The sequence below is a fragment of the Stomoxys calcitrans genome, chromosome 5 (assembly GCF_963082655.1).
Source record: "Stomoxys calcitrans chromosome 5, idStoCalc2.1, whole genome shotgun sequence".
Classification (NCBI taxonomy): Eukaryota; Metazoa; Arthropoda; class Insecta; order Diptera; family Muscidae; genus Stomoxys; species Stomoxys calcitrans.
Genome location: NC_081556.1, coordinates 39,209,664 through 39,231,950, shown reverse-complemented (window position 1 = coordinate 39,231,950; position 22,287 = coordinate 39,209,664). Strand labels below are relative to the sequence as shown.

The following is a 22,287-nucleotide window of genomic DNA, read 5'->3' as shown; positions in this document are numbered from 1 at the left end:
AGGCTTTATAATTTGTTGATTTCGGAAGAGGGCGGACCCTGCCCCGTTACCCAAAAACACCACCAAAAATCGAAAATGGACCGTGGTATTGGAAAATAGAATACGAATATGGTATTAAAATTTGGATCTAAGTAACCATCGGGCCGCCTCAACTCCAAAATTCCATATTGGACGTTCATGTCAATATGGGCCTTAAATGAAAGGTATTCGGAAGTAGATTACGAATCTGGCATACAAAATCAGTTAGAAGTATAGGGGGTCACCCTACCTCCCAAAAATGCCTTAAATGGGCATATGACCCACCATGACTATATGGGGCTCGGTTTTTTTTTTTGGTTTGTTCCGTAGAATCAAAACGGCTGAAACGATTTTTCTTAAATTTCACAGATTATGTAAGTTTATCTGGAAGAAAACATAGGCTAAATATTTTTAACATATCGGATGGGGGTGGTCCCTCCCTCTTACCCCAAAAACGCCGTCCAAAACTAAAAGTGCATCGATGGGCACAAAATGGTTATCAAATCAAAGGTATTGGAGACTAGAAAATGGATATCGAGTTAAAATGTTGGTCCAAGTAACCAGCGGGCCGCCCCAACTTCAAAATTCCTCCAAACACGTTCGACGTTCCTATCAATATGGCACTCAAATGGAAAGTATTCGGCATTAGATTACAAATATGGCATAAAAAATTAGGTTCAAGTAATGGGAGGTTGCCCTACCCCCAAATGGGCATATTAGCCGACCATGTCTATATGAGACTCAAATGATAGGTATTTGGGAGTAGATTACGAATATGACATTAAAATTTGAGCTCAAGTCCAGGTGGCCTTTTCCTCCTAAAAATACATCAAATAAGTTAATTGGCCCACTATGACAATATGGAACTCAAACGAAAGGTATTTGAGAGTAGAAAACGAATTCGATATCCAATTTTAGAGCCAAGTGTTTGGTGGGATATAAAGTTCAGTTTAGAAGGTGCTTTACGGCCTCACTCCCTAAACTGAAATTCATATCCCACCATGGCAAATTGGAGCTCAAATCAACGGTATGTGGGGGTAAAGAACGAATTTGATATCTCTTTTCGGAGCAAAGTACCGGTGGCCGCCCCAGCCCCAAAACACCCTCCCAACGGTTCATATTTACCGACCATGCCAATATGGGCCTCAAATTAAAGGGACTTGGGAGTGTTGCACGAATTTGATATCTATATTTGAGCACTTCTTATACTCTTATACTCTAATTTTTAAATTTTTTAATTGACTAAATTTTTCAAAAAAAATCGTTGTCAGTCCAATAACTCATAAACCGTTAGAGATATACTGGAAATTCGGGCATATTTATTGTAGGGTTTTACGAGCTCTATTTTTAAAAAAATCAAGCCAATTTGACATACTCGAGGTGACCAATTTGCATGCCCCATGGATCAGCCTCTTTACCTAGTAGGGTCCCCGTATTGCATACTTATTGGAAAACACCTCAACATTGACTATGCGAAGTTTCATGTACATATCTCCATTCGTTCAAAAGTTCTAGAATTATTTCCCATATTTTTCGATTTGCCAACGCTGTGCACCGTAGATGGGGGTATACTTAATTCGTCATTCCGTTTATAACACATCGAAATGTTGATAGCCATTACATTTTAAGTCCATCTTACCTTGTCCGTTTGTCTGCCTGTCAAAAGCAAGCTAACTTTCGAAGGAGTAAGGCTAGACGCTTGAGATTTCGTGCGAAGACTTCCTATTCGAATAGGTCGGTTAGGATTGTATGTGGGCCACATCGATCCATCTTTTGATATAGGTCCCATACAAAGCGATCTACATTTTCTTTGACGTTCAAAAGATGTGCCAAATGTGGTACTATCGGTCCCATATAAACTGAGCCCATAGAGGCGCAATTCTTTTACGATTTATCTGAAATTGTGCACAGTGACTTCTCCTCTGACCTTTAACCAGATATAGCTTCCATATAAACCGATCGACAGATTGCACTTCTTGAGCCACTAGAGGGCGCAGTTCTTGTTTAATTTGACTAAAATTTGCACAACGACTTCTCCTACACCTCCAACATATTTGCCAAATAAGGTCTGAAGCGGTCCATGACCTAATATAGTTCCCATATAATCCGATCTCCCGATTTAACTTTTTGAGCCTCTAGAGGGCGCAATTCGTATTCGATTTGGCTGAATGACTTCTGCCATGGTATCCACCATCATAACCAAGTGTGCCCCGAATCGGTCCATAACCAGATATAACTTTAGTAGCTTGGACATTTTTATCCATTATCATTTGTCTGTCTATGAAGAGATATCTGGCAAAACACTTGACAAATGCGATCAATGTTGGACGGTACATAAGATTCGGCACGGCCGAACTTAGCGCGATTTTACTTTTTTTATGAAAGTCTAACATTCAATGATATACTGTATTAAATTTTTTAAATCGCACTAGTTTCATGTTAAAGTTGAGCTAAATTCCTCTTCACTACGTCTTGGCATTTATCTTCTCAATGAAGATGATGGAACAGCGAAACAGTCGGTAGGACGGCGAAAATCTTATGGGGTGATTCGGATCGTGAGGGTACGAGGCTATTACTGAAAGGAAGTAAGAAGGAGGTCAGTATAGCTTTTGGTGTCATAACGGGACACACAAGACTACGAGCTCACTTTTGAAAAATTGGTGGGGCAAGTGATAGCATGTGGGGAAGATGATGAGACGTTGGAGCGTTTCCTAAAAATTAAAATTTTCTTCTTCGAGATGACAATTCATCGTCATAGGCAAACATATGCTACAATGGCGGGAATCGATAATCATATTCAGGGCGAAGTGTCCCTACCTAAAAAAAGATTTTATAGAGTTAAAGAAGGCGCAGCGGAGCGGGCCCGGTTCGGCTATACGAATTTAATCAGATAGTAATGAATTGTTCATTAATAGAACATAATGCCAAAAAAAATTCTATAATATGAAACATTAACAGAGGTATAGCTCCCTTGAAAATATTCATACAACCCAAAAACATTGTCTCTTTTTTTAATAGGTTTTAGCCTAAATGTCCCCTGCTTTATTTCACTCATGGGCATCAAACCAATGGCACACCCAACCCAAGTTCCACTTGAAATCAAATGGTGGAACTGTGTATTGGGCGCCCATAAATATCAAAATCGAAAAAAAATTCAAAGTATTTACTTCAAATGGAAAAGGTGAAAAACGAAAATTTGCAATTTCACTCTACCAATGCCTTTTTTTGAGTTAAGCAATAATCAGCACCATGTCATGTCATGGGAATGAAAATCATTGATGTATAACTACGGGCACATGATGATGATATTCTACTGCTACTACTTGGGCTTAAATAGGTTTCTTTGTGGGTTAAATGGAAAATTTCATTTAGTTAGCGATAAACATTTGAACTCTGCAGAGGCACAGAGAGAAACAAAAGAAATTTGCTAGCCATGAGAAAAAAACTAAAAAAAAATTTAAAATAAAAAATTATGGAGTATACGGCTGCATAACAGGTTGCATTTGAACAAGGATCATTAAGAATACAAACAAGAATTCTTCTCGGCTCATCATCTTCATTGAAAAGATAAATGCCAACACGTAGTGAAGAGGAATTTAGCTCAACTTCCACATTAAACTAGTGCGATTTCAAAAATTTAATACAGTATATCATTGAACGTTAGACTTTCATAAAAACAAATAAAGGCGCGCTAAGTTCGGCCATGCCGAATCTTATGTACCCTCCAACATTCATCGCATTTGTCAAGTGTTTTGCCAGATATCTCCTCATAGACAGACAAAAGATAATGGATAAAAATACCCAAGCTACTGAGGCTATATCTGGTTATGGACCGATTCGGGGCACACTTGGTTTTGATATTGGATACCATAGTGTCAGCCAAATCGAAATAAAATCGGGAGATCGGTTTATATGGGAACTATATCAGATTATGGACCGCTTCAGGCCTTGTTTGACAGAGGAGAAGTCACTATGGAAAATTGCAAACAAATCGGATAAGAATTGCGCCCTCTAGAGGCTCAAGTAGTCGCGATCCGAGATCGAAAGTTAGCGTGCTTTCGACAGACAGACGGACGGACAAGGCTAGATCGACTTAAAATGTAATGACGATCAAGACTATTTTTCTTTATGGGGTCTTTGATCAATATTTCGATGTGTTACGGTAAAGGGTAAAATTAAAAAAAAAAAAATTAAATTCCATTAAAAATGTGACAGAAAAAATACAGTAGCAGAAATTAATGTTGTCGCATTTTGTAACAGCACAAGATCATGTTTGGCTTATATTGGGTTGCCCAAAAAGTAATTGCGCATTTTTTAAAAGAAAATAAATACATTTTTAATAAAACTTAGAATGAAATCACATACACTTTTTTTTACACTTTTTTTCTAAAGCAAGCTAAAAGTAACAGCTGATAACTGACAGAAGAAAGAATGCAATTACAGAGTCACAAGCTGTGAAAAAATTTGTCAACGCCGACTATATGAAAAATCCGCTTTTTGGGCAACCCAATATATAAAATCAATAAATTTTATTAATAGTAAAAAAAAATACTTTTGTGAATACTTTCGTCAAAACTGGACCTTACTTTCTCATTCAGACCTCGCACAATGGGATAGAATTGAAAATAAAACAAGTGAAAAATGTGACGTTTGAGAACGGATAGGAAATTTGGAATGGTTAGAGCTGAGATTTCTATGGTATCATGTTCTGAATTTCAAGGCTCCAGATGGTTCGGGTGGTATATCCAGTTCCTTAAAATTTGGCAGATGGTTCGCACGTCTCTTGGCAGGCCTTTATCTCAATCATGCATCAAAATAAAAATCGAACTACAAATGCCTTCGTTAATCGCAAAATACGAAGGGTATATTGACCAAAATTCCAAAAAAACTAAAAGTCGGAAATCTCCGAGACCAAAAGAGATATTGTAGACTTTTGGCGTACTTTTTTTGAAAGGATTTAGGATTTTTTGCACTATCAAGCTAAAAAACTATTTTTTATCGAACCACAAATGAAGATTTGTCAGCCTGAACAAATTTTCGAAATTCCGAGATGACCAACTTTGGGAGCCTGATATGGGATCGGAGCCATACTACTTGGCACAGTTGTTGGAAGTCATAAGACAACACTATATGCAAAATTTTAGCCAAATCGGACAAAAATTACGGACTTCAGGGGCCCAAGATGTCATATCAGGAGATGGGGTTATATGGGAGTTATGTCAGGCTATGGACCGATTTCAACCGTACTTGGCACGGTTGTTGGACGTCGTAACAGAACACTATATGCAAAATCTCAGCTCGTCATCGGTCTCAGCAAAATCTCAGCTCAATCGGATAACAATTGCGGCTTCTAGGGGCTAAATATGTCAAATCGGGAGATCAGTTTATATGGGAGCCATATCCAAATCTGAACTGATATGCTCTATTTGCAGTCCCCAACGACCTACATCTATGAAATATATCTATGCAAAATTTCAAGAAGCTAGGCTGATGCGTTCGACTGCTATCGTGATTTCGACGAGACGGATGGAAGGAGGGACGGACGGACATGGCTAGATCGATTCAAAACGTCCAGAATATATATACTATATGGGGTCGCAGATCAATATTTTCAGGTGTTACAAACGGAATGGCCAGTTTAGTACACCCCCATCCTATGGTGGTGAGTAGAAAAACGACACCTTTTTTTCTGGGTTTTTTTTTTTTTTGATTTTATCCCACTGTGTCTCGGCTGCTTTCTACATCATTAGTGTGTCTAAGATTATGTGCCAACAAAGATTCGATGCCAACAAACTAATGCAACTGCAATTTTTCATTTTTATACTGATCTCGGAGGTTGACTTCTTGAGCCCCTAGAGGGCGCAATTCTTGTCCGATTTGGCTGAAATTTCGCATGGAATGTTCTGTTCTAACCTCATAACCTGTCATACAAACCGATCTCGGAGGTTGGCTTCTTGAGCCTCTAGAGGGCGCCGAACAACTATGCCAAGTATGGTATAAATCGGTTCATAACCTGATACAGCTGCCATACAAAACCGATCTTGACCTTTTGGGCCTCTAGAGGGAGAAATTCTTATCCGATTTGTTTAAAATTTGCATGAGATGTTTTGCTTCAACTCTAAATAATGGATAAAAGAATGAATCAAATTGGTTCATAACTTGATACAGCTGCCATATAAACCGATCTCTGATATTTGTTTCTTGAGCCTCTAGACAGCGCAATTCCCATTCGATTTGGCTGAATTTTGTATGAGATGGTTTGTTATGACTTTCAATAACTGTGCTTAGTATGGTCCAAATCGGTGCAACCTGATATATCTGCCATATAAACTGATCTCGAATCTTAACTTCTTGAACCTCTAGAGGATGCAATTCTTATCTTATTTGGTTGAAATTTCGCATCAGGTGTTTTGTTCTGAACTTCGATCTGGCTCAAATTGCGCATGACTTCCAATAACTGATGGGGTCTTGACTTTTTTGGCCTCTAGAGGGCGCAATTCTAATCCAATTTGGTTGATAGGATCTTGACATCTTTACAACAACTTCCAACGGATGCACAGAATCATGTGCATACCATTGGAGTAGTGTAATTGTTGCATCGCACGAAAACACATGCATTGGGAAAAGTACAGCTAATAGACAGGGTTGTCGAGCGTGGTTAATGTGGTATTTGTATCATAGAGGTGTTTTCGTAACCAATTCGATACGAATCCAACATACCAACGTACGCCCCTTGAAGCCGTCACACCTAATATGGTTAAAAAGTTTTCTAACCAAAGACGTAACATAGTGATTGGCGTGTGTTGCGATCTCAGGCTTTCCTTTTCCATTTGGAAGCAAAAACTAAAAATATAATTTTTCCTAAAAAATGCTGAACAATTTGAAATTCCATAAATATGTGGTTTCCATAGAGTTTGGAGAAAATTTTATAAGTATATGTGTGACCCAAGGAAGGTTTTCCAAAATTCGGTTAACAGTTGTAAGAAGCAGAGTCTTACATTGCCAAAATGTGTCACCCTTTTGAAAGAAAACTATTTCCAACTTTTCATACACCCTTCTATATATACCTTCTCCCTCTGATAAGCCCACCCTTAGGTTTCTCAATGGCAATTAGAATTGTCGCTTGCGTGCAAATAAAAATGCACTCAACTATAACCCCAAATAGCAATGCTCTATCCATTCATAGGGGAGGGGAAATACAAAACTAATCGAAAACTATTTAGCCTCATTGCATGCTTATTTTCTATTTCATTTTGCAGTGAAATGAATTTCAAACTGGCGTAACTTGGCTAACAGGCTTTCAGAATTTTCAACAATCATGCCGTGTAGCTGAGAATTTGTATGGCATAGCCAAATACGTCACCGGACACAAAACTATCACACTTGGATGAGAAGCAGTCAATGGATCGAAAATTGCCAACAGTGATGTTCATGGCATGGCATTCTAGCACCATAATGGTTGGTTCGTCTGTTTGGTGTAGAGTGCCGCCACCGCACTCAAATGAGAGAATTCATGCCATTTGGGCAGTAGCAGCTCTAAATCCAATACACTGGGCACATGACTTCAGGGCCGCATGAGTAAAGCGGCAGAAATCAGCCAACGTGAACCATCATCACACTTGGATGGGGAAATGTGCATTGGAGTGCAACTGCCCATTGAAGTTTATGCTGTGGAAACCAATGTATTGGGATTGCATAATATCGGAAAAGGCAGAAACTAAAAAAAAACAAAACTTTAGCAGCAAATTATATTTTTAATAACTGTTTTATACAGAACCATTTTTAATTCCTATAAAAACGAAAATTTTTCAAAATTTCTTATGAAAATCAAATTTCGACAAAAATTTTCATTAAAAACAATGAAAACAAAATTTTGCTCAGTTAAGAGATTTTATTCCTTTATCAAAAAGTTTGATTTCTGTTTTAATAGAAAAAGTTTGAAAAGGACTGTTTGAACTAAAATTTTTTACAAATGATTTGAAAGAATTGCCTGGAGCAGTATTTTACGAAAATGTTTTGAAAATTATTGTCTGAGGTAAATCTTACCAAAAAATAAGATTGGAAAGAACTGTCATAAGAAAAAGTTTAAAAAGTACTGCATAAAGTAAGGTTAAAACAATTTTTTGAAGAATAAGACAATTTAGTCAACTAAAAGATATTTTTATGTTCCGAAAAATATTGTCTTTATTTTTTCTTTCTTTTTGTGATGTCTGTCTTTATAGAAAAAGTTTGAAAAGAACTGCCATAGGTCAAATTTTAGAAATAGTTTTAGAAGGGTAGTCTTTTTTCCCAAAATATTTGAAACGCATTGCCTGAGGAAAATTTCAATCAAAAAAAAATTTAAAAGAAAGCACAGTCTGCTAAAGCGTTTGTTTAGAACAGTTTAAAAAAACATATAAAATAATTTTTTCTTAAATAGTTCAAATCTACTGCTTATGTTAAGTTTTTTATTAGAGCAAGTTTTAAAGAGATTTTTTTGTGTAACATTTCTCAAGAAAAATTTTGTTCTTTTTGGGTTTTTTGTTTTTATAAAAAAAGTTTAAAAAGGACTGAATGAGAAAAACTTTTTAACTTAAAAAACAGAAACCGCCAAAAGAAAAACCTTTTTCTTGAGAAATGGAAAATTTCGCTTTTTGGGGTTTTCTGCTTTTATAAAAAAGTATTAAAAGGACTGCGTGAGAAAACCTTCTTTAAAACTCAATTTAAAAGGATGGTCCGAAATAATTCTTTCTAGTTTGAAAAAATTTGCCTGAAGGAAATTTTAGAAAAATTTCCTATTGAAAGTTTGAAAAGGACTGTATAAGTTAACTTTGAAACAATTTTTCTATTAAAAACATAGCCTGCTAGGAAATTTCTTTCAGAAATGTTTAATTTTCTCAGCTAAAAGGCTTTTTTTCAACACATAAGCTTGACTTTTTAGGAGTTTATGCCTTAGTAGAGAAAGTTGGAAAGGACTGCGTGTGTGCTAAACATTCTTTAAAAAAGTTTGAAAAACGTTTGCCTGAAGGAAATTTTAGAAAATGTTCCTATTCTCCTCTTAGGAAAAGGTTTGAAAAGGACTGTATAAGTTACATTTGAATAGATTTTTCTATTAAAAACGTAGCCTGCTTGCAAATTTTTTTTCAGAAATATGTTAAAAACTTAATTTTCTCAGCTAAAAGGTTATTTCCAACACAGAAGCTTGAATTTTTTGGCGTTTCTGCTTTTATAATAATTCTTTCTTGTTTGAAAAAATTTGGCTGAGGGAAACTTTAGAAAATTTTTCCTATTCTTCTCCTAGGAAATGGTTTGAAAAGGACTGTATAAATTAAATTCCCAACAATTTTTCTGTTAACAAAATAGCCTGCTTGCAATTTTCGTGCACAAATATTTTAAAAGCCTAATTTTCTCAGCTAAAAGTTTTTTTCCACACAAGAAGCTTGCTTTTTTGGAGTTTCTGATTTTATAGAGAAATTTTAGTTTGAGACATACAATTTTTTTCAAAATTCGGTCTACTTAAGCTTTTGTTAAGGAAAAGTTAAGTTTGTAAAGAATTTTAACTAGAGATGATTACTGATCTTAGCTAAAATTCTTCACAAATAATTCAAAAGGAAAATTTCCCCAGCTAAAAGATATTTTTTGACCAAAAAAAGCTAGGCTTTTTTAAGAGGTTTATGTTTATAAAGAAAGTTTGAAAAGGACTGCCTCAGGGAAAACTTCTTTAAACGTAAGATTCAAATATTATGTGAAATAATTGTTTTTGCAAAAATATTTGAAAAGGATTGATTGTGGGAAATTTAAAAAGAAAAAAAACTATCTCTAGTAACTCTTCTGAATAAACTGTTTAAAATGAACGTTTGAGGTCATTCCTCTTGGAAAAACGTAGGCTACCCAAAATTTTGTTTAGAAAAAAATCTAAAATAATCATCTAAAGCAAATTTGCTCTACAAATAATTCAAAAGGGCTATCTGGAGTACGTTTTTTCTTTTTGATTAGTTTTGAAAACTACTTTGAACTTGACAAATGCGATCCATGGTGGAGTTTCGGGCCGGTCGAACTTTTACTTGTTTAAAATGTATTTGAAAGAATTGTCAGATTTTTTTTTGGTAAAAAAAAATCTTTGACTCCCTAAATTCTATTTAAAATAAAGGCTGAAAAGAACCGCCTGAAGAAACTCTTCTTAATAAAAGGTTTAAAAAGACTGTCTTATTATAAAAGCCAACTAAAAAAAAATGTCCTCGGCTAAAAAATTTTTCTAGTGAAAGCTATTAGGGGTTTATGTTTTCACAGAATTAGTTTGAAAAGGACTGTATTCATTAAAAATTATTTTAATGGGATTTTCTGAAGTATTTTTTTTTATACCCACCACCGAAGGATGGGGTATATTCATGTTGTCATTCTGTTTGCAACACATCGAAATATCCTTTTCCGACCGCCCATAATTGGCGTATTTATTATCTGATGGCGCCAAAATTTGGGACAGTGAGTTAAGTTAAGCCCCTCGACATCCTTATTCAATCTGGCCCAGATCGGTCTAGATTTGGATATAGCTGCCATATAGACGGATCTCCCGATTTTAAGTTTGTGTCCATAAAAGGCGCATTTATTGGAAATTTGGGACAGTGAGTTGTGTTAGGCCCTTCGAAATCCTTCTTCAATCTGGCCCAGATCGGTCTAGATTTGAATATAGCTGCCACATAGACCGATCTCTGGATTTACGGATTTGTGCTCATAAAAGGCGCATTTATTTTCCGACGGCGCCGAAATTCGGGACAGTGAGTTGTGTAAGGGCCTTCCACATTCTTCTTCAATTTGGCTCAGATAGGTCCAGATTTGGATATAGCTGCCATATAGACCGATCTCTCGATTTAAGGTTTTGGGGCCATAAAAGGCGTATTTACTGTCCGATTTCGCCGAAATTTGGGACAGTGTGTTTTGTGAGGCTCTTCAAAATTTTTCTGCAACTTGGCCCAAATCGGTCCAGATTTGGATATAGCTGCCATATAGACCGATATCTCGATTTAAAGTCTTTGCACTATAAAAGGCGCATTTATAATCCGATTCTATTAGGGTTTTCGACATCCGTGTATAGTTCAGATCGATTTATTTTTAGATATAGCTACTAAAAATACCAATATTTTGTTATACACAATTGAAAAATGACTTGTACTTATTAGTATTTGGTCCAAATCGGAACATATTTCGATATAGGGGCATAAGGTATGCATTTTTCAACAGATTTTGATGAAAGGTGGTTTACATATATACCCGAGGTGGTGGGTATACAAAGGTCGGCCCGGTCTAACTTAACGCCTTTTTACTTGTTTTTGCAAATATGTTTAAAAAGTATTGAATGAGGGAAATTTTATTTAAAAAAAATTGGAAATACCTTTCTGAAGTAACTGTTCTTAAGAAAAGTTTGAAAAGGACTGCATTAAATAAGATTAAAGCATTTTTTCGATGTCTGCTATAGGTTTTATTAAGAAACTAATTTAAAAATATTTCGAAAATTAAAAAATTAATTAAATCAATTAAGTAAGTTTTTGAGAAAAGGTTTAAAAAATTAAACTTACGTAACGTTGCTTAAGAAAAAGTTTGAAAAGCACTATCTGAGAAAAATTTGCTTTACTATTGTTTTAAACAGGCTATCAGGAGAAACTTTTCATAATAATTTTTAATGAAAGCAACTTATCTTATCCACAAAGTTTGAAAAATACTTTGGAAGTCACTTCCTCACTTTTCAAAAGTTAAAAAAAACTGTATGAAAAAAAAATACTTTTTTTTTGAAAATTGTTTGATAAATTTACTTTATTATTGTTTCAAAGAGTCTATCAGGAGAATCGTTTCATAATAATTTTCGATTGAGGTTACTTATCTTACTTCAAAGTTTGAAAATTACTTTGGAAGTCACTTTCTCATTTTCAAAAAGTTTAAAAAGCACTGTATGAAAATAAATTCTTTAAAATTCTAGAAATTTTTTGAAACAAATGTTGATGAACTAACAAAATCATATTTTAAACATCCTATAATAATAAAACTTTTAAGAAATTTTTCATAAAATTAGAATTTTGACAAAATTTTCTACAAAGTTCATATTTTGAAAAAAAAAGATCAATATTTGTTTTTCACAACATTTAAGATAAATTAAATATGTATATTATCTGCTATTCCTTGGAATTCCAATATGCACAACTTGTCTGATAAATTTTGTTCCGCTACCATAATCATATAACAGGCTAGCAGAAATTAAAATTTTCCACAATTTCGCCAACATAAAGAAAATCACTGAACTGAAAATTATCACACATCGATGAAAACCATTGAATGGATCCACAAAAGTGATGCTCAAAAAAAAAGAGAGAAGCAAAAACTAAGTCACAGACCATAGAGAAAATACTGACCATGAAGGGCAGTGGACAGCTTTTATAACAAAAAATTAATTGGAATTCAATTGGCCACTTAGTAAAGTTAGGGGGGAATACCGTGGACAATTTGGCAAAAATTCAAAATAACTTTTGTCAAACTACTTCTTTATATGATAATTTTCCAAATAATAGGAATATTTTTTAAATGAAATAAAGTCCACAACTTGTATGTTGTAGTTATACCTTCAATGCAATGCAATGCGAATTTTTATCCTTCTTTTGGTGGGCACCACTTATCCCAAATATCCTAACAACATTGCTAACAAAACTCTATTCAATTTCAACTGACTAGCGAATAATGGGTCAATACAAATGTAATTTTATTTTCCAAATGTGTTTACGTTATGATTTTAGACGAATTTTCAACTGGCGTAACCAGCTATCAGGCTGACAGAACTTTGCCAAAAGCATTGTGGTTGGCAAAGGAAATCACTCAACTGCAAACTATCACACATGGATGAGAATCACTCAATGGATCCAACAGTGATGTTCATAGACATTACGAGAGACCTGAAAGAGAGAAAGAAGGTGGCCCAAAACGATGGATAGCAGGAGGCATGCTACAATGTGGTCATGATGGTAGCCAGCCAACGTGAACCATCATCACACTTGGGTGAGAAAATTCGCATTGGAGTGCAACTGACCATTGAAGTTTATGTAGTGGAAATAAACGTACTGGGATTGCATAAGATTGGTGAATTTTTGGGTGAATTTTTAATTCAAATTGTAAATAAATTGCCATAGTGTGGGCCTGATACCAAACAAAGAAATTTTTTAGTTAAAAGTAATAAAAAAAAATATTTGTAAAAAAAAGTAATATGCTTAATTTTCAATAAATCTCCTTTATATGCATTTTTGCATTGGGCTGCAAATTTTTATACCCAAATATCATTCTATATTTTATCTAAAACTCGTATAAACCGAGCCCTCAATACATCATTCGTTTTTAGAAAATTTTAGCAGTCTCACTGGTAACCAATTTCCCAACCCGTAAAGAATTTCCCACCAAAATAAAAAAACTTTTGCTGAGGTTAAACTGGCGTAACCAAGTAACAGGCCCTCATAACTATAAACAGCTAGCAAACAAACAAAAATGATTGAGAGAATTTTATTCCATGAGCACAACAAAAACCACTGGACTGAAAAATATCACACATGGATGAGAACCAGTCAATGGATCAACCAGTGAAGTTCATAGTCTATGAAAAGCCAAGTAAAGAGCAAAGTATTTGGAGAGAGACAAAAAGAGAAGATGTAAACTAGGGTCTGGCAATAAAGAAGTAGTACTACAGTTTATTGATTAATAAAGTTATTTCTTATTATTAAAGTAAAAAAATAGTAACTCAAAGTGAAAAACTACTGAAATAAATGGGACAAAATGACATTGGAGTCCAACTGATGGTAGAGTATGTTCAAGGAAGAAAACATCAGCAAAAAAATTTTTCTTGGCGAAAAGTTTATTTTCTGCATTTTTTTTAAATTTCCCTTTTTATATATAACAGTTTGAAAACCACTGTCCAAGGTAATCTTTCTTCAAAAATGATTTTAAAAGCCGTGATATAATTTCTGATGAAAGGTATTATTTTGCATTCACTTTGAGTTTTCTTTTTTATAAATAATAGTTTGAAAAGGACTTCCGTGGAAAACTTTCTTTAAAAATGGTTTTAAAAGAACTGATATATTTTTTTCATAGAAATGATTAAAAAGGACTTCTGAAGGAAAGCTTTGTTAAAAAGTCAAAGAATTGTCAGGAAGAACTTCTTAATTTTTATGTTTTTAGTGTTTTAAGAAAAAGTTTGAGAAGCACTGCCTCAAGTAATGATTGTTTTAAATGGTGTAGAAATGAACAGTTTGAAAACAACTGTCCTAGGTAATATTTCTTCAAAAATGATTTTAAAAGCCTTGATATAATTTCTGATAAAAGGTATTTTTTTGCGTTCTTTTTGAGTTTTCTTTTTTATATATAGTAGTTTGAAAAGGACTGTACGTGGACAACTTTCTTTAAAAATGGTTTTAAAAGAACTGATATATTTTTGTTTTTGAAATGATTAAAAAGGACTTCTGAAGAAAGCTTTGTTCAAAAAAAACAAAAAAATTTTAGGAAGAACTTCCTAAATTTTATGTTTTTAGTTTTTTAAGAAAAAGTTTGAGAAGCACTGTCTCAAATAATGATTGTTTAAAATTATGTTAAAAGGAACAGTTTGAAAACGACTGTCCAAGGTAATCTTTCCTTTAAAGTGATTTAAGCCGTGATATAATATCTTATAAAATGTATTATTTTGCATTCCTTTTGAGTTTTCCTTTTTATATATAATAGTTGGAAAAAAACTGTACGTGGACAAATTTCTTTAAAACGGTTTTAAAAAAACTGATATATTTTCTTTTCTTAGAAATGATTAGAAATTACTTCTGAAGGAAAGCTTTGTTAAAAAAAAGAAAAAGCATTTTCAGGAAACACTTCTTAAATTTTATGTTTTTAGTCTTTTAAGAAAAAGTTTGAAAAGCACTATCTCAAGTAATGATTGTTTAAAATGGTATAAAAAGGAACAGTTTGAAAACGACTGTCCATATGATATGTGATATAATTTCTTATAAAATGTATTATTTTGCATTCCTTTTGAGTTCTCCTTTTTATATATAATAGTTTGAAAAGGACTGTACGTGGACAACTTTCTTTAAAAATGGGTTTAAAAGATCTGATATATATATATATTTTTTTAGAAATGATTAGAAATTACTTCTGAAGGAAAGCTTTATTAAAAAAAAGACAAAAAATTGTCAGGAAGAACTTCTTAAATTTTATATTTTTAGTTTTTAAGAAAAAGTTTGAGAAGCACTGCCTCAAATGGGCTTAAAATTGTCTTAGTGAGTCGGAAAAGTACAGCCACTCTTACCTAACCTAACCTATTTTAGGGGGTCTTTTATAGTAAAAGTTCACTTAAGCAGTTCTTTTTAAACTTTTTGAAAATAAAACTTTCTTTTGGGCTGACCTTTTAAACCTTTAGCCAATGTTTTACCAAATCTCTTGGGAGAAAAGAGACAGACATTTTTGCAGAAAAGTTACCTCAGAAAGACCCATTAAAACATTCTCTACATTAAATTAGTCCCCGCCAATTTTAAAAATTTAAAAAAAAAATTCTCAGATAGTATTTTTCAAATTATTTTTTGAGAAAAATTTTTTAAACAAACCTTTTTAAACTGGTTTTAAATTTTTCGAAAAAACTTACTCAGAAATATTTATAAAATTCCATCTTTTTTTCGACTTAATAGTCAAACAAGCAATCCCTTTCCAACTTTTTCAAAATGAAAATTCTTTTCGACAGTACCTTTCTATTTCAAACTATTTTTTTGAGAAAAATTTCACATGTTTAAACAATGCTTTTCAAACTTTTTTTTTATAATTTTTCCAGAAAATCCTTTCAAGAATGTTTTAGAATTCATTTTAAAAACTTTTTACACAAAAAAGTTTAATAAGCAGTCGCTTCCAAACTTTTTAATATAAAAGTTCTTGCAGACAGTCCCTTTTGAACTTTTTCTACAAAATGCCACATTTGCAAGTTTTTTTATTAAAAATTTTCTACAGAAAATTTACTCTAGAAAATTTCTAGGAAACTTTCTCAGAGATCTAAGGCCCCAAAAAGTATATATGTTCTTGATCATGACATTTTAAGTCGATCTAGTCATGTCCGTCCGTACGTCTGTCTATCGAAAGCACGTTAACTTTCGAAAGAGTAAAGCTAGCCACTTGAAATTTTGCACAAATACTTCTTCTTAGTGTAGGTCGGTTGGGATTGTAAATGAGCCATATCGGTCCATGTTTTGATATAGCTTCCATATAAACTCATCTTGGATCTTGACTTCTTGAGCCACTAGAAGGCGCAATTCTTATCCGATTTGGGTGAAATTTTCCATGAGGTGTTTTGTTATGACTTCCAACAACTTTGTTAAGAATAGTTCAAATCGGTCCATAAACTGATATAGCTGCCATATAAACCGATCTGGGGTCTTGACTTCTTGAGCCACTAGAGGCCACAATTATTATCCGATTTATCTGAAATTTTGCATGAGGTGTTTTGTTATGACTATCATCAGATGTGCTAAGTATGGTTCAAGTCGATTCATATCCTGGTATAGCTGCCATATAAACCGATCTGGGGTCTTGACTTCTTGAGCCACTAGAAGGCGCAATTCTTATCCGATTTGGGTGAAATTTTCCATGACGCGTTTTGGTATGACTTCCAACAACTTTGTTAAGAATAGTTCAAATCGGTCTATAAACTGATATAGCTGCCATATAAACCGATCTGGGGTCTTGACTTCTTGAGCCACTAGAGGGCACAATTATTATCCGATTTAGCTGAAATTTTGCATGAGGTGTTTTGTTATGACTATAAACAGATGTGCTAAGTATGGTTCAAGTCGATTCATATCCTGGCATAGCTGCCATATAAACCGATCTGGGGTCTTGAATTCTTAAGCCACTTAAAGGCCCAATTATTATTCGATTTGGCTGAAATTTTGTACAACGTCTTCTCCCATGTCGTTTAACATACGTGTATAATATGGTATGAATCGATTTATAGCCTAATACAGCTCCCCTATAAACCGATCTCCCCATTTTACTTCTTCAGCCCCTAAAGGGCGCAATTCTTACTAAATTTGGCTGAAATTTTACACAATGACTTCTATTATGGTCTGCAATATTCAATTCAATTATAGTCCGAAATGAACCATAACTTGATATTGTTCCAATAACATAGCAATTCTTTCTTTTATCCATTGTTTGCCTAAAAAGAGATAGCGGGAAGAGAGCTCGACAAATGCGATCCATGGTGGAGGGTATATAAGATTCGTCTCGGCCGAACTTAGCACGCTTTTACTTGTTAAGACTATGCGCTTTCGATGTAAGTCTGCTTTCTTTATACGGAAGGACAGACATAGCTACATCAGAATGTCATGAAATACCCTTTATAGGGATTAATCCAAATGGAACTTTGAAATCAGAATACCCCCTTCTTAAAAAAATTAACTACCTTTAGTGGCAATTATACTCGTATAACGGTTACTATTTAGGTAGATGGCATTCCTTTACCAACACAATTATTCTGGTAGCGTATAACAGAAAGCTTAGAGAAAGCTTTACGATATTATTCACATACAAAGGTGACATCTAATCTTATATTATTAAACTCGAAACACTTTTAAAGGCCACTAGATGGCAATGGTTTGCAAATAAAAGAGCTTTAGGAAAAAGGGTGAGGAGTTCAAAAACTAAGCAACTGTTATGTATTGTCACAGCTAAAAATTCTTCGATGGTGGTTTTAGCCATATATATGTTGACTATTTTCAATATTTATATAGACGAGATTCATATCCATGCATTTACCATTGTCAATATTATGCCCGAGTATACTTCCCTGGTTCATGTCATAGCTGGTCATATCTCAAGACCTCCATATACCTAAAAATTGAATAGGAGCTCAGCTCACATTAAAAGCTTCTGAAATTAAGTTTCCAAATAATTCACATTGAACTTCTTTGCATTGCTGTTGGCCAAATAGATTTAAACGTCACCAAACAATGGAAAAAGTCATCAATTTTATTTACCTCCAATTCTCACAAGTCCATAGCAATAGCAATAGTTGGGTCTTCATTTCCATTTATCCAAATAAATAAATAAACTTTTCGCCAACTTAAAATGCTGAGATCAAATAACGTCTAAAGAGCAGGTTAACAGAAAATAGAGAAAGTTTTTATGGCCAGCAGGCATATAAAACGAATTTGTAATAAAACCCATGAGGACAACCATTCAAGCAATCTAGCGCTGAAAATTAATTGTCTGTCTTCCAGAGGCAGTCAATGAACTTTTTTCTTAGGCGTAAACATAAAATGCCCAAGATAGTAAAATGCCTTGCAGCCTAAATAATACTCTGGTAACAGCAAAACGGCACCACACATGTATGTTAGCCATGGCTACAAGTGTTGGGAAACAAAACTGAAATTGTAGACACATTTAAATGGGCCATAAGCAAAACAAAACAAAAACCTTGTAACATTTTTATTCCCTTACCGTTTGCCATGAGGGAAGACCATGAGCTTTTGAAACCCAGCCCTAACTGACGAAACGGTTAAGGTGAAGGTTATTATTATTTGAGTTGAATGGCATAATTTGACTATTATAAGCCATCAACCATCCATCCATCATTTGTTTAATGCGTTATTGAGAAAGGCCATTTGTTGAAATGTAATAGGCCAGCAGAAAAGCCAAGTAGACTGCCTTCTTCATATCACTATGGCTTGGCGTTGCCTCATTGTCATGTAAAATATTTATTGCTGAGACATCATATGGGCTCCAGGGTTGTCGTCTCTTTTATTTTTGCGTTTAATATGTTATGCACATATGTTTGCCTGTTAAAAACAAATATTTAAACTTCCCTATTGGTTTGTTAAATACCAATACCAATGATTATAATAGTGAAGTAATCTCTTGAAAAATTCAAGATTAGAGATGAAATTAAAAAAAAAAAAAAAAACTTACCAGAAAAACTGTTGGATAGACAACACAAATTGGCGTCAAATTGATTTAAATGTACACTGAAAAAAAGAAAAAAAAATATCATTAAATATAAACAAGTAAAAGCATGCTAAGTTCGGCCAGGCCGAATCTTGGAAATCCCCACCATGGATTCTGCTAAAATTTTATGCAAAATATGTTTAGTTGAAGGGCATAATTTTATGGTTTTTTGGACTGTACTTGGCACAGTCGTTGGAAGTCATAACAGAACGAATGTGCAAAATTTTAACTAAATCAGATGAAAATTGCGGGAGTTGTCAAATGGGGAGATTGGTTTATACGACAGCTATATTAGGTTATAGACTGATTTGGTCCGAAAAATTGGGTCTTGTAAGGATATAAGAAGTCAAATCGGGAGATCGTTCATATGGGGTAATAGACCGATTTGAACAGTACTTGGCACAGCTGTTGAAAGTCATAACAGAAAACCACATGCAAAATTTAAGGCAAATCGGACAAAAATTGCGGCTTCCTTGCGTCAAGAAGTCACATCGGGAGATTGTTCATATGGGGGCTATATTAGGTAATAGACCGATTTGGACCGTACTTGACACAGTTGTTAGAAGTCCTAACAGAAAACTACATGCAAAATTTCAGCCAAATCAGATGAAAATAACGGCTTCCAGGGACTCAAGAGGTCAAATTAGGAGATCGGTTTATATGGGAGCTAAATCATGTCCTTGACCGATTTGGACCGTATTTTGTACAGTTGTTGAAATTCATAACAGAACACTAAGTGCAAAATTTCAGCCAAATCGAACAAAAATTGCGGCTTCCAGGGGCTCAAGAAGTCAAATCAGGAGATCGGTTCATATGGGAACTATATTAGGTCCTTGACCGATATGGACCGTACTTGACACAGTTGTTGGAAATCATAACAGAACACTATGAGCGAAATTTCATCCAAATCGGACAAAAATTGTGGCTTCCAGGGTTTCAGGAAGTCAAATAGAGAGATCGGTTTATATGGGAGCTATATCTAAATCTGAACCGATATGGCCCATTTGCAATCCCCAAAGACTTACATCAATATTAACTATCTGTGCAAAATTCGCTAGCTTTAGAAGTTCGACCGCTATCGTGATTTCGACAGACGGACGGACATGGCTATTTCTGATCAAAGTAAATATAAGATTCGTGCTCTACTTTTAGAAACATTTCGTATGAGTCCGGCGAGGTCATGGGGAGGCCACCGGCACTTTGCCCTGAAATACCGTTGATTTGAGCTCCATATTGCTATAGTCGGAAGTAAAGTTCAGTTTAAGGGGTGATTTAGGGCTTACCCCCAAAATTGGATATGAAATTCGTTTTCTTCTCTCAAATACCTTTCATTTGAGTCCCATATTGCCATAAAGGGTCAATTAATCTTTCCGACGTATTTATAGGAGTTTCCTCCTATAAAGAGCCACCTTGACTTGAACGCAAATGTTACTGTCATATTTTTAATCTACTCCCAAATATCCTTCATTTGAATCCTATATAGCCATGGTCGGCCGATATGCCCATTTGGGGGTAATTGTAGGTGAGGCGACCTCCCTTTAATTGGACCTAAATTTTATGCCATATTTGTAATAGACTGCCAGATACTTTTCATTTGAGTCCCATATTGATAGGAACGTCGAATATTTCTGTTTGGAGGAGTTTTTGGGTTGGGGCGGCCATCTGGGTACTTGGACCCAACATTTAATATGATATTCATTTTCTAGTTTCCAATACCTTTCATTTGATACCCATATTGTGCCCATCAGTCCTATTTTGGTTTTGGGTGGCGTAAGAGGTAGGGTCAGCCACCATCCGATATCTAAAAATTATATAACCTATGTTTCCCCCAGTTACTTGGACCCAACTTTTATTATGAAATTCGTACTCTACTCTTGAATACCTTTCATTTGAATCCTATACTGTCCCGATCGCTCCACTTTTATTTTTGGGTAATACTTTTGGGGTAAGGGGGAGGGTCCGCCCCCTTCCGATATCAAAAAATTACATAGCCAATGTTTCCTTCCAGACCAACCTACACAATCTGTGAAAATTTCAAGGTAATCAGTTCAGCCGTTTTTGAGTCAATACGGAATGAACAAACACAAATTGATTTCTATATATAAGATATACTTCTGCAGTGGCTTTACCGCTTAAAATCACATGTATCAATACATATAGCGAGTCAACTTTATAATAAAGACCTATGAGCGTTCGCTTTAATAACTTCAAACCTTTATTATTCAAATAGCCTTACATTCATTTTTGTTGTGGTTTTCATTTGGGTTTTATTATGGGGTTTTTTGTTGCTTTTTTTCTTCCAAGTTTCCTGTAAGCCTGTTAAAAGGCAGCCATATGTCTTTTAGGTTTCCATATTAGGAATTCGACTCTTATATGTTAAGCATAATAAAAAGTATGCCGAAGCCTTGAGCAATAAATGAATGAAATAAAAGAAAGCTTTGTTTGGCTATTCAGCTAAGTAGCTAGGAAGTCATATACCATACACACTTTTAAACTTGTTTGTTTGGAATTTGAAACTTATAACCAATAACTGCCATTTATGGCAGCCTGGTACAAATGGACAGGTTTAACTTTTAAGTTGCCTTAAAAGGTAAAGGAATAAAAACAAAATGTTATCAACCCTAATGGGTCCATTGAAAGAAATCGAAAGAAGTGAAAATCATAAAATTATGAGTCAAAAAAAGGTTAAGGCTTCTATAACCACTACCTTTGTGGGGAAGGTGTATTCAGTGATTCACTCTGTTTGTTACCTATCGAGATATTTATGTCCGATCCTATTATTGGGTTGCCCAAAAAGTAATTGCGGATTTTTCATATAGTCGGCGTTGACAAATTGTGACTCTGTAATTGCATTCTTTCTTCTGTCAGTTATCAGCTGTTACTTTTAGCTTGCTTTAGAAAAAAAGTGTAAAAAAGTATATTTGATTAAAGTTCATTTTAAGTTTTATTAAAAATGAGTTTATTTTCTTTTAAAAAATCCGCAATTACTTTTTGGGCAACCCAATATGTATATACATACCTATAGTCTTGGTTGCTGAAAGATTTATCTAGGATGATATAAAGATGTCTGTGCATCCGTAGTATCGTTATAGCAATTGTTAACAAAAAGTTAAATTTTAGGGTTTTTGTCAAAGTTTTGAATATAATGATCTTCAGTAGTTTCGGAAATGCAAAAAGAAACACATTTTCAGACCTTTTTCCCCATATGGGGAATTTTGGGGATTTTCGACAACATTTTGGGAATTAGAGCCTTACAAATATTTTTACCAGATTAAATCATAATTAATATCA

The 22,287-nt window shown here is 34.3% G+C and overlaps 1 long non-coding RNA gene across 2 annotated transcripts in view; it reads left to right on the top strand.

Annotated features, from left to right (window-relative positions):
* Positions 1 to 13,165, top strand: part of LOC106082397 (uncharacterized) — a 134,432-nt gene extending 121,267 nt beyond the window's left edge. Inside the window, exon 6 of one of the 2 annotated variants that reach the window (XR_001220496.2) lies at positions 12,777 to 13,165. This is a non-coding gene — a long non-coding RNA (uncharacterized LOC106082397). Of the gene's footprint in view, positions 1 to 7,277; positions 7,746 to 12,776 lie in introns of those variants that run through there. The other variant, XR_009398507.1, reaches the window with a different exon arrangement.
* The last annotated feature ends 9,122 nt before the right edge of the window (positions 13,166 to 22,287 follow it).